Here is a 17,196-nt window from a genome sequence, read left to right as displayed (position 1 = left end):
GAATTTCAAAATATCTGATTCCGAGTTGTTTTTAATAAAGTCTTCCAATATTCTGACTGTTTGTAGATTCTTTGGAAATTTAAAAAATCTGACGGACTCATAGCATTCTTAAAAGTCCAAATCAGACTGAAATTTTGGTTTTCACCTACCATCTATAAAGAGTAAAGACAATATTTTATTTAAAACAAAGCCCTATAACAAGATTAAACGATTTTTCCATTATGAGATCTTATGAGGAATCTAATGAAGATAATTCTTATTTAATCGGACGTTTCCAGAATTTCCGATAAAAATTGCTTTAAGAATAATGAAATAAAATATGGTTTTACCGATTCAAAAGAACGCTTCTAAATGGGTTTTGTTTTCGCTTTCTTATATATAAAAACAACTTTTATTCCTGGGCAACACCAGGTGCCTCTTTAAGTATATAAAAAAAACAAATTGGAAAAAAATTAACCTATCTCTGGCCAGGTTTTTATCATCCCTCATTCTGTCGTTCAATCTTATCACTTCCTTTCATGTTTTCTTTGGCTTTCTTTTACAAACTGAACCTGCTACCTCAACTGTTCTACATCCACTAACTAATTCTTTTAACATGGCCATACGATCAGTTTCTCGTTCTGCACAAATCTTCCTATAATGTCCAGAACGTTTCTAAGGTCATCAGATGCAAACTTGTCTTTAAGGCACATATTTCTCCATGCAACACATATTCTCAACCCTCATAAGTACAGGCTATAAATTAGTGTTAATGTGTTGAAATAAAAAAAATTTAAAAAAAAAAAACACAAAAATATTTTTCAAAAAACCTTAGAAATCCTACATTAGTTAATCATGAAGTCCCGTTGTATGAGCACACATCTCCCCATATTGTGCAGATTAATCTTTCTCTGAGATTATCAGATTTAATTAAACCCACCTTAAAGACTCACATCACATCCATTATATAATTCTGACATCATTTCTCTCCATGCAACAAATACCCTCAACCCTCACAAGCACAGAGTAAATGCATTGAAAAATCATCTCATTTTGTAGAACACTTTAGAAATCCTACATCACAGTCAACCATGTTGGGGGTGCCATCTGTGGTTTTTGACAAATTGTTTACTTCACACATTTTTATGACACGTGTTACATCCGTTTTATTGCCACATCTGAAAACAAATGGTTTCAAACTAAACAATTCTGCGTCCTGTAATCACAATAATACATAGTAACGATTGCCAATTGAGCAGACAATGTGAAATATATTAGAGTATATATCTGCTACCCAGTTATTATCAAGAGATCAATACTTGAATCTTTATTCCTAACCGTCATTAACAATACACATGAAAAAAATGAAGTTGCTTGAAATATCTCAACAATAGCATACATAGAAAGAGCTTGATGATCTAAGAAAGAAACATGAAACGTTTTTGTTTTTTTTGAATCGGATTAAAATTAAGTTATGACTATTTTTGTGCCTTTCACTTTTGGATATTTTTCCCTCTTTAAGACCATATGCGTTTTGTCACATTTTTTATACTACTTTTTCAGTAAAAATGTTATATCTTTGTTAAAACACAAGATTAAGCAATGAAATTTACTATAAGTGTATTTTTCTGTAAGGAATCAGAATATCTCCAGAAATTAATGGCCTCCAAATAATCTGCAGTAAACGCACATAAATATGCTGCAATTCCTTAAAAATGCCATGTATCCATTAAAAGAAAATTTAGAGAACTTTGAATTATAATGTATTTTATGTACAAGAAATTGAAATCTAAATTTATGACTGTTTAAAAATGAATATATTGCAATATTTCTTTGGTGGACGATTGGGCATTGAGAAAAATAAACCCGTCAAATTCCTGTGCATACATCTCACTTCTAACAACCAACAATCGATTACAAACAATAACAATATATTGTTATCTTCTTTAATCTTTAATATAAAGGGCAGTTATATATGTGTGCAAGTTTGTATGTCCGGCTAAAAGTAAAAAGGCAATAAAATAAATACCAACAAAATTGGTATTTTCTTGATCAGTGTTGCCCCGGATGAATAATATGTAAAATTTAGAGAAATTTATTCATTCTCTGGGGTTAACTAGATCAGTTTTTGTCAAGGGAAAAAGGGTCAGTTTTTCAGTGTTAATATGTACTAATTTACAAAGAAAACGGCAACTCATTTCTGGAGGAAGCTGTTATATAATGGAGAGTTGTCTGTGCATATGCCCTGTTATGGGAGGACATTTTTTACATAAAAGTATTAAGATATTACCATTTCTTATAATAATAATCAAAATGTATAACCAATACTATCAAAAATTACATAATTATAGAATAAAAAATGTCTTTTTTGGAGAGATTCTAGAATGTTCTAAGATGTAGAATATTAAAGTATTCTATTTTGAATCATACTAGAATGTGCCATCCACCAAAACTATAAAAGAACGCTGTTTGCATAAACTCTTTAGTTATGCAGTTAAGAGCTAAGATGCTAACTACTGCTAACTCCAGCAAAATTTTTAGGATAATTCTCCAGCCGAAAGGAACCTATTTAAAAGGATCAGTAACCTGCATCCCTTGAAGAAAAACTGGACTTTTGGTAAATATAAAGATTTGTCTTTCTCTCTGACCAAAAAAAATTATTTCAATATTATGTTTTACTTGATCTTTTGTCTCAATAAAAACATGAGACTGAAGTTAAACCTGATTATCTCCCTTAGGTCTTGCCAAATGCTTTCAAATCTCTAGTAGTACAAAAAGCATATTTAATATTTGAATATATTGTTTCGTTTATTCTTTATTTTAAAATAAAGTTTTCCTTGTTTTTGACTTTATTTATGTACAATAAATATTTCTTGTTCTTCGTAACTGAAATTTTAGAGTTTTATTTATACTTGTTGTGCATTTAATATCCCCTAGACACAAGCACGTAACAGTCCACCTAGGGAGGAATGAGATGGGTAGAGGAAAAAGAATGGATTGGGGAGAGGGAAGAGCAAAACGGTGGAGGGAGAAGCAAAAGGGAGGTGGGAGTGGAGGGAGGAGCAAAAGGGAGGTGGGAGTGGAGGGAGGAGCAAAAGGGAGGTGGGAGTGGAGGGAGGAGCAAAAGGGAGGTGGGAGTGGAGGGAGGAGCAAAATGGAGGGGTGCAGTAAAATGGAGGAGGGGTGGTGGGAGGAGTAAAATGGAGGAGATGGAGGGAGGAGTAAAATGGAGGAGGAGATGGAGGGAGGAGTAAAATGGAGGAGGAGATGGAGGGAGGAGTAAAATGGAGGAGGGGGTGGAGGGAGGAGTAAAATGGAGGAGGGGGTGGAGGGAGGAGTAAAATAGATGAGGGGGTGGAGGGAGGAGTAAAATAGATGAGGGGTGGAGGGAGGAGTAAAATAGATGAGGGGGTGGAGGGAGGAGTAAAATAGATGAGGGGGTGGAGGGAGGAGTAAAATAGAGGAGGGGGTGGAGGGAGGAGTAAAATAGAGGAGGGGGTGCAGAGAGAGAGAAAAAGAGATGGAAAGAGACATAGAAGTTTTATTATAAAAATTTTTCCAGGCAATGCCAGGTAGCCATGCTAGTATTTTCATGTATCAGCAGGTCATCATTCTTGTAAGCACAGCAGAAATACAACACCTGCTCATCTATAATATAAATCTCACCTGTCTGTTTAAATGTATGTATGTATGTATGTATGTAAGTATGTTTGCCTAAAACTTTCGACAGAGGCAACAAATTTTCACAAGATCGGTATCATTTTAAAGCTCGACCCTTCGGATAACAAATATAAAAAAATTGGCCAAAAACATTAATTCCTTCACCTGGGAACTTTTCTACAGGGAGGGGCGCTTTTTTCGCCAATATTTTCAAAAGTCTCTCATTGCCTCTTTTCAATTGTCTAGCCTTAATTGAAACCTACGTCACTGCCGGTTTGGCGATGGATGCAACGGCAAACATGTTTTGTTTTTTTTCACTTTCTGTTCTTTCTTCACAGTACAGGTTCGAGCCTCATTACTACTATTTCTTTTTTTTTTTTTTTTTGCTCAACAAACACCCTTACACACACCTTCACTTTCTTTTCCGCCTTCACGTCACGGGTTGGAGCCTGCCTGCCTACAACTTTTTTTTTTTTTTGCTCAACTTACACCCACAAACACCCGGGCAATGCCGGGCAACCAGACTAGTCACATAAAGAAAAGAGATTCACTATTTATTTCAAAGATGACATTTTGATTGGCCAATCCTTATTGGAAATTTTTATTTCTTCATTTTTTGTTTTTTTTCTATTCATCATTGTTACAATGTAAAAACAAAATAAGTAAAAATAAGTTGCAAATGAAAAATACGTCACAGTTTACACAAACGAAAATTAAAATTCTGAAAGCGAGACGAAAGGATTTGCTTCACTGATATCCTACTTAAATGACTACAACAATAGGGTGTCCGATTTACCTAGATGGAAATTATCTGTTAACAGCAGGGTTACTTGTCCAGGGCAAAGCGGAGTATATTTTGTCACAAGTTCAGAGTTCAACCTATTTAAAATACAAAAATAAAAAAAATATTTATGCTGTATGTACCCATTACGGAATAGAAATGTCATATTCCAAAAATCATGTAAAAAAAAAAAATTGATCAAGTAGTTTTTTTTTTTTTTTTTTAACTAAGAAAATCAAATTTTATGAGTAAGAGATAAAGTTATGTTTTGATCTGCCATTTTTAATCAATAAAGGGGGACAACTCAATCCGAACTACCGAGATCAAAATCAGCCTTTAATGGCTATGATTTACTATTTAAAAGAAAATCATAAAATTTGGTTTTCTTAGTTAAAAAAAATATGATTAATCTATGTGATTTTTAGACTATGACATTTTTATTCTGTGGTAGGTGCATAAGGATTTTTCTTTTCTTTTAAATTAGAGTGGACGTGCGTCTATATTTTTATTAAAACTTCTACCTCTTTATCTCTCTCCAGCTCTCTTCCAACCTGTCCATTCCTCTCAGAATGTTCACATAAATATACAGACAAGTTTCCTTTATATAATGAATTACTTGAGAAATGAATAACCATTTTCCTCACAAATTAGTACATAAAATGGTTGGAAGACTGCCCCCCCCCCATTATGACACCTAGTCCAGTTCATACCCCCCTCCCTGCAAAAAAAAAAAGAAATAATTTTCTTTTAATTCTAAAAATCATTCATTCATTCACGGCAATGTTGATCAAGATTATATCAACTTTGTGGGTTTTTGTTTTGTAGTGTTTTACTTTTAGCTGGACACACATACAACTACCATTTATATTATAGATTAACCGCATATTTGTTGAAATAAAAATGAATTATAATAAAAAAAAAAAATTTATAAAAAATCCTATAAAAAAATTTGTATTATATCCATACATTGTAATACTAATTACACCCCCAGCACGAAAACAAAAAAATGTGTTTTTTTTTTTAATCAATTAAATGTAAACAGCCTGAAAAGAAACAAAAATATGATAAAAATAAATTAGAAGAAAAATGTTTACATTTTAGAGTATGTAATCAGTTTATCGTAAAAGTTAAAAAAATAAATAAATAAATAAAAAAAATGATCACCCACTTCCAAACAAACAGTGCTTTAAGGACAGAACTCATTTTTTTTTTAATAATAATAAAATGCCTAAGATTTAACTATCTTGGAAATCAAGTGTGTGTGTGTGTGCTCATGCATGTTAAGGAGAAAGGGTAGTTGTTTTGTTCATGCCTATTTCCAAGAGGTCATATTTTTTTTTTTTTTTTACGCTGCACTAAGAGGGTAGGTCATCATCAAAAACATTTTGAACACAACCTTTTTCAAGTGCAATTTCTTAGAAATGGCCGTTTTGTATTTCTTAGAAATGAATCATCTCTTTAAAACATTATTCAGTTAGAAACTGCTGGTTCAAAAATCAGTTAAAATTATGTTAAATTTATATGCAAAACATATACCCCACTTTAAAATAATTGTTTTTTTTTATTATTACATCTTTAATGAATGCATACAAGCGTTTCAATGTGTTTACATGTAATCACCTAAAAACGTAGGATCTCATTTTTATTCTTCGGTTAATTAGCATATGGTGTACTATTTATTAGTATTGGGATATACAGCAAAATCACAATCTCGTCAGATCATATAAGTTAAGCAATGTTGATAGTAATAATGAAATAATAAATATTTATTGATTTTAAACTACCAGTAAAAGCTAAAATCTATAGATTATCCCTCGCACAAGTATATTTTTATGCTTAAAAAAATATCTGCATATTTAACGTGTTTTTTTATAATGATAATCAGGAATAAATAATTTTAAAGTTAAATATTTAGAGATTCATAAAGAATTGGATTGGGGAATTTAGTATGTAATCGATAAAAATATTAAATCGTCCCATCACTATTGGCTATTATTATTAATTATCTGTATGTAGTTTTACTTTTTAAATCAAAAACAAAATGGCCACAGAAAATGATCCTCCAGTCTGTAGTAAAATGGGGCCACAAACGGATGGTCACATTTAATGCTACCACAACCAAGCCCCCCCCCCCCAAAAAAAAATATGAACCTTTTCAACCACCTATTGCCAGGGCCGATAACACACTTACTGGGAGTCTGGTTTAACTCCTTGGCTTGACATTATCAGGGAACATTTTTTTTTTTTTACGCAGTAGTCACCACTTATCAAGGCCCGGAAGCCACTCAGGGATAAGGGTTATTGCAAGTACATTAAAACATGAAGTGAAAAATGTTACCAAGTCTGCTGCAAAGACGATAGGTAAGCTCTCTTCACTGGGTTAGAAAGCTTATCACATGTATCAGCATCTCATATCTATGTAATGCCACTATTAGGGATAGAATGTTGTTTCCACGATAACTTACTACTCAACTCCACATTCAAGTTGCCCCCACTCCCTATAAATCAGGCAGACCCTTTATGCTTCAATGGCAATATGTTTTGTTTGAGATGACGTACAAAAATATTGGTGCTTGTTGAGAGAGATTTTTTTTAAATTTGTCATTTTAAGCAAAAACCATATTACTTAATTGTCCTGGCGAAAATAGTAATATATTCAAAAATTAGGAAAATTCACCGAGCAGAATAACTACTATTGCATTTTTAGTTTAAAAAAAAAAAAAAAAAAAAATCGCAATAGGGTACAAAAGTTCGACGCCATTATGATGTAATCTAAAATATGCGTTCCGAGTTATGACCCTTATGTGTGAACTCTTCAACGCCTTTTTTAAACATGTAAGAAAAATACAATTTTACCCAATTTTCCATAAAAATTACCTTACTATAAATAACTTTTTTTCACTCAATGAGTTTTCGTAAGTTTTGGATATATTACCATTTTCGACATGACACGTAATATTGTTTTTGCTTAAAGCGACATTAAAAAAAAAAAAAAAAATCTGTCCACTATCTGAACTAGCACAAAAATATTTGCAGATTAGCACAAATGAACCTGAAACATAATCCTCCTCTTCGTGTATCAGGTCCGTTTTTGCAGACATCGATGATCATGGCTCATCGGTCCAATTTGGATTGTTCCACCATGATATTCTTTGCAATAGATTACCTATAGTAGGTTTCAATTACTTGCCCCATACAGTTTTAGCCACTTGTACCTTAAAAAACTCAATTTGACTTTTAAACTTCTTAAAGTTCTTGATGAGCCGTTCCATATAAGTTATCAAATTTAACAAATTTTCATTACTAATGATTATTATATTGTCCAATTTCTACTGTACACTCTTTAACCCTTATCCTTGAGTGGCCTCTTGGCCTTGATAATGTGTTGATACCTATGAAAAAAAAAAAAGTCCAATGTGAACAAGTTCTAATTGAATCGTCCCCCTAAGTAATCCAAGTTACAAAATTCCCACTGTTTACTATGCTAAAATCACAATGACTAATGTATACCTATTAACCCTTATCCTTGAGTGGCCTTTGGGCCTTGATAAGTGGTGAAACCCATGAAAAAAAAAAAAAAAAAAAAAAAACTTTGATTAAAGTCAGAATTTATATTCTAGTTCTAGCCGGCAGTTTAAAGGTTCCAAATCCACTTCGAACGATTGCCACAGATTAAACAAGTCAGTAATTATTTTAAATCCATTGTTAATAAAACAAAATGGTAACTGTATTTCGTCACCATTCGAAAGTGATTTCAAAGACTTTAAACGGTCGATAAAAAAATTAAGTTTAAATGCTAATAATGGCCAATTATTTACGGTTCGTTTGTGTTCGTAACCCAAAGAAAACGTGAATAATAAAAATATATTATAAACACAGCCGATAGTTTACATAAAGTCGCACAAATTGGAGATCACATGGGAAATCGCTGACAAATACATTTCATTGTTTTCTATTTGTATTAGAGTTTGATATAAAAAAAAAAAAAAATTTCAAAACTAGTTAAAAATTAAAAATAAAATTTTAAAAAATACGACAAAAATAAGTTCTAGTTTATGAAATAAATTATTTGATAAATGAATAAAAGTTAGAATTTTCAGCAATAAAATATAAAACATGAATTCAATTCTTAGAATTGCCTTTTTTCGTTTTCGTTTTCGTTTCCTCTTTTTTATGATGTGATGTAATCAGTGCAGCGTCCAGCGAGAGAATGCGCGCGCGCACACACACACACACACAATATATATATATATATATATATATATATATATATATATATATATATATATATATATATATATATAAAATCTTTTGGTGTCTTAACTCTTCCCCACTATGAACTTTTTACAATTTTGGGTACTTGTACATTTTAATACAGACATTCAAAAATGAAAATATCGAAAAAAGGTTATATTGTACGTATTCATTATGGAACGAAGTTTTTCGAAAAAAAAATTTCACTTAATTTCATCAAGTAGTTTTTTTGTTTTTTTTTTTACAGCGAAAAAACAATTTGTTATATCGCGCAAAAGGTTCGATTTTTAGGAAGAAAAGGTAGTAATAAAGATGGGGAGGGAGTGTCGGTGCTTTAACTGGAGTTATCTCTCCGTGGCGTGTTCAATAAATTTCATAATGGCTGACTTCAACGCGCTCTCATAAAAACGCATTTTTCTGCAGTAAAATAAAAACTACTCGATCAAATTAAATGAAATTTTTTTTCGGAGATCTTCAGTCCAAAACAGATACGTACAATATAACCTGTTTTCGATATTTTTTATTTTTGAATGTCTCGATTAAACTGTACAAGTACCCAATTTTGCAATATCAAATTCAATTCAAACACTTCTTTCAGCGAACTTCTTTTTGTTTTTGCATTTGTAAAAAAAATAAAAATAAATAAATAAATAAAATTAAAAAATACACACGTGCGCATATACACAATTTTTATAAAAAACATTTGGAGAATTTATTAAGTAGGTTTAACTCCACGGTGTGGATGCGGTATTATAGTGAATGGTGCCAGCCAAGAGTATTCTTCAAAGTTTTATAGATCTTTTAGAAAGACCTTGCACCGTCGTTCACTGATCCCCTCTCCCCCAAATGTCTTATGGGCTTCAGCCTTCATGCCTTCAGTTTCTTGTATGTATTTTTCATTTTATGACTTATGACTTAATTTGTAAATTTCATCCAATAAATTATACATAATTCCCGGTTAATATTTTCCAGAGATAAAACAACCAGGTAATATTGCTTAAGCAAAAATTGAGCCCCTAATGAAAATTATTCAGGAATTTATATACATGCTTTTAATTTCCTAAGTTTAATACTTACTCCAACAGTAATCAATACATAAGTAGCGCTAAGTAGCTAAGTTTATCCACATTAATACACCAACGATTAACCAGACTCAAAACGAAATGGAGGGCACACTCAAGTGCTTTCGAGTATTTTAATGATTTTAAGCGATTTTAATCGTCTTTTTATTTCATCTCGCTACTTTCATTTTTCAATTTCATTTTTTACTACTCTCCCGAGGATGACCAATGCAGGTTGAAAACGTTCGCAATTATGGGAAATTTCTTTTTTCACTCGGAAAAAAAAAACCTTCGGAAAATGATCCGACAAAGAGAAAAGGAGGATTACAAGAAAAACAAGCAAGAGTTATCTGTGCTATTTAATGAAACCTGCATATATATATATATATATATATATATATATATATATATACACACGCATATATACGAGCAAACAGTCAATAAAACATGTTAAAAACACTTTGAAAATGAGTTAAAAACATATTTAATCTGAAAAAGAAACACTTGATAAGTGGATGGTCCTTAATCCGGAGTTTCGACAAAATACTTTCCTTCTCATCAGAGGATAGGAATTAGCAAAATGCGGGATCGGATTTTGCATACAAAGTATTTGATGAAACAACAAGTCAGTCAAAGATCTTACTTGATAAAAAAAAAGTGAAGAAAAAGGTGATTACACGTGAATGGATAGTCTGGTGAAAGAAATAATCCAATGACGGTAAAATCCAAATATATAACTTCAAGAAAGTTAATTGAATTTCCATTTGCACAAGTAAAATCCAAGAAAATCCCGTAATTGGAAGATGGTCCAAAATAATCCAAAGGCCGAAATCCATGGAATAATTCACAAATATGTACACGGGAAAAGGGAAAAAATCCCATAATATTAATAAAAGAAAAATAAGATATGCTTTTCACACTGCTGCCGAGACAAATATAAATAAGAAAGATCAAGGAAGAAGAGGGAAAAAATTAAATGGTGATAGAATTAAATATAAAATAGAAAAACAAATGTCAAAATGACCCAGACAGGAAATGTTAAAAGGCGCGAAAAAATATATAGGGCAAAATAATATAGGTCAACTGAAATGTACAGGTTATTACTTAAGAAAATGTAAGCAATAGTTGTTAAAAGACACTAAATGGAAAATAAATAAATTAATTAATTAATAAACAGAAAATAAATAATAAATAAACAATAAATAAATAAAAATAAAAGTTATTTAAGGGGAGAGGCTGGCCGGTATCTGCAAATTTAGGAAAAAGCAAGAAAGTAAGTAAATGCATATAGTAAAATATAAGTACATATACATACAAGATATGAAAGTGTGGGTAGATTGATATATTAGATAGATAGGAATATTTAAAGACTAAAACAGAAAATGCAGATAAAAAACGGGCCAAGCAAAGAAGAAATAAAGAATTAAAATAAAGGATAATTAAATTATAAAATATTAAGAAAGTATGTAGAAAAAACGATAAACAAAATTTTATTATATATATATATATATATATATATATATATATATATATATATATATATAAACAGTGCTCAATGCATTAATAGAGTTTAGTAGCAATAAAGTTTGCCGGTCTGAACACTTTCTTTAAAAATTCAAATGAAATTAGTGTATAGGGAATATATTAAAAAGTTCTTACTCTCGCAACTGTTTGGAGCTAAAAAAAAAATCCATTTTACGTATGGAGGGTGGGGGAGATGTTTTAATACTCTTTTTGGAGGACCTGTACGAGAGTGACTAAAAATATGTGTTTTACACCCTTTTTAACTAAATTTTTCGACGATTATCATAGATTACAAACTTAAGCTGAAAAAATTTTTTTTTTTTTTTAATTGATATTTAAGAAAGGGAGTTCACTTCCTCGTTATAACTTTCTACTACATTGCTTACTGTCCATTTCTTTAACGACGTGTCACGTGATTAGAACGATATAACGAGAAAGTGAAACCCCTTCTTAAAAGTCATTTTTTTTTTTTTTTTCAAAATTTTTTTCTGCTGAGTGTATAATTTATGATAATCGTCGGAAAAAAAAAACTCAACACATTTTAAAAAGATGAAAAACATGCATTTTTAGGGGGTGGGCACTCTCGTACAGGTCCATCCCTTTTTGAGGGGGGGGGGGTTGTGCAATATATCAAAATAACATGGCGTTATCACGTAAGACCCCATGTTGTGAAAAACGTGTTTTTCAAACAGATAACATGCGTAATACTAAGCACATTTTAACCCAAAGTTTAATTAACAAAAAAAAAAAAAAAAAAAAAAAAAAAAAAATTATCGCCTGCTGTCGATCTTTATTTTTGTCACTTTGGCAAGTAAGCTACACAGAAAGGTCCGTTTCATTCCAGGGCAAAATCAGTTTAATTGGCTTAATGATTTCTTGGTAAAATTTTACATTAAGGCCCTTCTCACGTTCGTATAGAAAAATACTTTTTTGTAGATTTCATCGTGACAAATATAGACGTTTTTCGGCAGTCTTGCAGTTAAATCCCGGCAAAGTTCGACAACTCTAGAAGGGTCACATCAGTATTTTACACCGTCATATTACGAATTATTAGTTTTAAAATAAAAAGATATGTAATTAATATTAAAAACATATGAAAATTTGTTCCATTCCCATCTAATGGAAGAGTTGTGGAGACGGCGTGAGAAAGGACACGCATTTCCACGAATTATTAAAAGCATAAGACAACAATACACTTTTAAAGAAATGTTTCATTTTCAAAGTTGTTTTATTTTGTATAAATTTATATTTTGTTACGTGGTTCATTACTTCAGAGTTTATTTTTGTTCGTTTTTCTGTTAAGACAACAATACACTTTTTAAGAAATGTTTCATTTTATAAGTTATTTTATTTTTATTTTAAAACTAATAATTCGTAATATTCGTGATTTGACGGTGTCGGGACTTAAATGCAAGACTGTCGACGTTTCTGTGCAACTTATTTCTCATAAGTATAGTTTTAAAGCCGATAAGGTTATCTTTACGATTATTGTTTTCATTTCACTTCCGGTTGCCGTTCATTTTTAATTGATTTTTACGGTATCTTTTGTTTACTAAATTGTTGGGTGAAAGTAAGAGAAGACTGTAAAAAAAAAAAAAAAAAAAAAAAAAGCCCTTAACATGGGAATGTTAAGGGCTTTTTTTTCTAAATAATAACGTTATCATTTAGAAAAACAGACGCTTAGGAATAAATGTTGTAATCGATAAATGGAGTTTTCAGATAATTTTTTTTTTTTTTTTGTCAAGTCTAATAAATTACAACGGTGAGTGCCAAATTATGCAGTCGAAATTGCCTGAATATTACTGAATTATGAAAAAAAGAAAAAAAACATCGTGTTAGCAAGTGAAAAATTGCGGCCATCTTGTTTAAATCGAAACGGAAAATTACAACTATTTTGAACTCTCTTGTGTCTTACGATCGTTTTCAAAATTTTTTTTTCTTTAATAATTTTCTACCTTATCGATTTTCGTAATTTTTGGATATAATCATCTTTAAAATACAAGGAATACGTAGATACCATTGTTGTCAAAAACATTAACATGAGGAAGGGCAACTGGAAGTGAAGTGGAAACAGCAATCGTAAAGATAACCGTCGGTTAGTTGGTAAAAAGGCGATAGCGCATCCTCCTTATCTCTTAATTGGTTCGAAACCAATTGTTTCCGGTTGGTTTATCATCACTTTATTATTGTTGTTACGCGCGTGTGCACACACTTCGTTCATTGCTGAAAGAAAAGCGGCCTCTATTCCGAATCAAAACATTAATTGAATTAATAGCAAAAATCACATCAATTAAATTGCCCCCCCCCCAGGGTTTGTATTACTGTACACATAGATTCGAAAAAGTTGTCAAAAAACAAATATATAACAAATAAATGTCATCAAAGGCAAGATAAGTTACTTTTCTACCAAACTGGATATATTTTTTGTGTTTTTATTCAATGTGACATGTTTATTCAGCTCGAAAAACATGCAGTGTTTACCGATGTATTGGGTAATTCAAAATGGCGGCCGACTCTCTCTTAAACACGTTAAGTTCGGGAAAAGGTGTTATAAATAATAAACTAGACAAAATACTATTTAAAAAACACCGAATATATGTCAACCTATGTCACGGTAATATATATTGAGCGAATTTCTAACAGTATTTTCTCTAGTTTATTATTTATAACACCTTTTCCCGAACTTAACGTGTTTAAGAGAGAGTCGGCCGCCATTTTGAATTTTCCAATACATCGGTAAACACTGCATGTTTTTCAAGCTGAATAAACATGTTAAATTGAATAAAAACACGTGAATTATATCCAGTTTGGTAGAAAAGTAACTTATCTTGCCTTTGATAACATTTATTTGTTATATATTTGTTTTTTGACAACTTTTTCGAATCTATGTGTACAGTAATACAAACCCCCAAGTTTAATTAAAGTTATATGATGTGTTTTTTTTATTCAATTGTAAGGTTAAAGTATAGAATAGGTACAAAACACCCTCCCGTCCTCATGTTAAGAATGGCTTTTTAAATAATAACGTTATTATTTACGTCCGGATCACTCTCTGCACTAGTACCCAAGTTTTACAGTATCCTTTATTAAATTGTTGGTACTTATTAATTATGGTTACAAATTGTTGGCATTTATTGAATCGTGCTGGAATAACGCTATTTAGAAAGTCTTTCTTAACATGGGGAGAGGAGGGTGTTGTGTAACTATTCTGTACTTTCACCTAACAATTTAATAAAAATAAAATGTAAAACTTTAATTTAACTTGAAAATACTATTTAAAAATAGCGCGGTCCAATAATAAATAGCACGCACAAGCATCAAATTGTTATATGAAAGTACAGAAAAGTTACAAAACATCATCCCATCCATCTCCATTTAATTTTTTTTTTTTTTTTTTTTAGTAATAATAACGTTATTTAGCACGGTCCGTATTCTGTATGTGACCTTTTTGTTGATTTTTTTTTAGTTAAACGTCAATTTACAATAAATAGAAAAATTGTTTTTACTTTAAATTTACAAGTATATAAGGTATTTTAAAAATTTGATAGATTAAAGCATTGGATAAATAAAAATCAAACTTAAATGATTGACAAATCGAAACATTAAAATCAGTTAGAGATTTATTATCAAAAAAAAAAAAAAATGCATAGATATTGTTATGGGGGGACTTATGCATTTATGTTACCGTGTGCTATTTTTTAAATAGTATTTTCAAGTTAAATTCAATTTTTTGGTGCTAGTGCAGACTTAGTGATCCGCCGCCCCGGCCGCGCTATTTTTTTTAAAATCGTATTTCCAAGTTTAATTAAAGTTTTATGTTATGTTTTTTTATTCAATTGTAAGGTTAAAGTATAGAATAAGTACAAACAAAACACCCTACCCATGTTAAGAATGGCTTTTTAAATAATAACGTTATTATTTCAGCACGGATCAATAAGTGCTCTAATACTCAATTTTTTTTTTTTTTTTTTTTTTTTTTTACATTTTCGTTTATTAAAATTGTTAGGTGAAAGTACAGAATAGTTACAAAAAAAAAAAAAAAATACCCCCCCCCTGTTTAGAATGGCCTTAATGTTATTATTTCAGCGCAGTCAGTAATAGTAAAAGTACCTTTATTTTCTTAGAAAAAAAAAGTAAAAGTACCTTTATTTTCTTAGAAAAAAAAAAAAGGAAAACATTTGATAGCTTTTAAAAAATATTCAGCTAATAATATTTTTTATTTATTTATTTATTTTTTTTTTATAAACTTGCCATTTAAGATTTTTTTTTTTTTTTTTTTTTTTCCTAGAAAAAGCCAAGTTTAAAACGAAAGAGCGATTAATTGCTTGGGCTTAAGTTAATCTCAGATTAAGCAATAAAAATAAATAAATCCGCGAACGTGAAAACACGCCGGGAAAGCGGGAAGCGGATTAATGAATGAAGACTGAAAACAAAAGACCCCCCCCCCTTCCTCTCCCGTCTCGAAAAAAAAAAGAATGTATGAACTGTTATACATTTATATTTAAGAAGAACATCTGCATATACATTTTCTTTGTTGTTGAAGAACAAAAAAATGCAATTAAAAAAGAGTGAGACAAAAAACCGTCTTTCATGAATCTTACCTTATTTTTCTCCTTACAGAGACACATGCGTGTTCATCGCACACACCCCACTTCCGATTATAAGAGTTACCTCCCTTTACCGGAAGTAGATTTCTGCTGGTTATTCCAATGCTTATTCTATTCTCATGACAGCCGATGTCCTCTTTGATATCTGTTGTGTAACCTAAGGATCTGACGAATAACAACCCTTTATTGTGGCAATGACATATCGTTCTAGGTGGTTGTTTACATTACAACGCATTGCAGATTAAAATATTATTACGAATTTATGTGACACGTCGAAATTAGTATAAATTAAAAAAAAAAAAAAAGAACTACAAAAAATAATTACAAGTAAAACTAGAATCTGTCAAATTATCGAGTTTTATTGTATGTTTTAATATGGAAGAGTTGTGTGACCAATTCTGTGTGGCAAACTGACTTATCTCCCTTGAGAGTCCGCCATTTTTTACAGATGTAATTGTGGATGATTTTTTTGTTCAAAAATACATGTAGCATTATAGCCCATCTTAAATTGGTAAACTTGATCATCTATATTTTCAGCTGTAATTATTTTTCTGCTGGCTTATTTTTAGTAATTTTTGGCACTTATACCAATTTTGCCATGATGTGTAAGCATATAATGTTTTCACCTGAAATACATTGGTTCAAAAAAACTTGTAAACAAACAGCTGGTTCGGTTCTGGGATGCCATCAGCCTGGGCAATACCTCCTCCTTTGATAGGAGAAGAGAGAAAATTTTCAATCATCTTAGGCGCCCTCACACGGGATTACAGATAGGACTCTTTTGCCTATTTTGGTACTTACAAGAGTGCTCTTCTTCTGAGGGACTAGCTTTAATCATGTTAAATGGCCTTGCATCAAATTTTGCTGTTGTTGAAAGCTTGTAGATCCTAGTTTCTCTTTATAAGCTTATCATTTTATAAGTTCTATACCTGGTGCCAGCAACATTTTGGCATGTAAGGGCCAAAAAAAGCTGTGTTAATTATAGAAGGAGGGTCAAACAATCTTGGCTACATTTTCATGGAGGATAACAATGTAATTTAATATGTAAATAAATTTTCTGTGCATTTGAACAAAATAATGGATGAAAATAATATAACAATATTCAAACGATATCACTTATTTTACTACAAGAATATCAAAAAAGAAAAAGAATATATGTAATAAAGTGCGAACACATGTGTGCAAATGTATATGAAATTTGAAATGACGTCACTGTAAAGTAAAAAACTATACAAATGAGAGGATGATCACGTTAGAGACATGGATGACATCACGGTCATAATGAGACGTCATGCATGGCAGAAAAATGAGGAAATAAATGTTACAAAAA

The 17,196-nt window shown here is 31.0% G+C and overlaps 1 protein-coding gene across 1 annotated transcript in view; it reads right to left on the bottom strand.

Moving 5' to 3' along the window:
* The window catches only part of LOC145248133 (bcl-2 homologous antagonist/killer-like), a 54,607-nt gene extending 38,525 nt beyond the window's left edge, over positions 1-16,082 (bottom strand). The window contains exon 1 of the mRNA XM_080109949.1: positions 15,861-16,082. The gene's annotated coding sequence lies outside the window, so the exon portion shown is untranslated. The remainder of the gene's footprint in view (positions 1-15,860) is intronic.
* Between the last annotated feature and the right edge of the window lie 1,114 nt (positions 16,083-17,196).

The sequence above is a fragment of the Euprymna scolopes genome, chromosome 26, assembly GCF_053919585.1.
Source record: "Euprymna scolopes isolate OS-2025 chromosome 26, ASM5391958v1, whole genome shotgun sequence".
NCBI classification, from domain to species: Eukaryota; Metazoa; Mollusca; class Cephalopoda; order Sepiida; family Sepiolidae; genus Euprymna; species Euprymna scolopes.
Note: the sequence above shows the minus strand (reverse complement) of the source record. Positions and strands in the feature narration are given on the sequence as shown.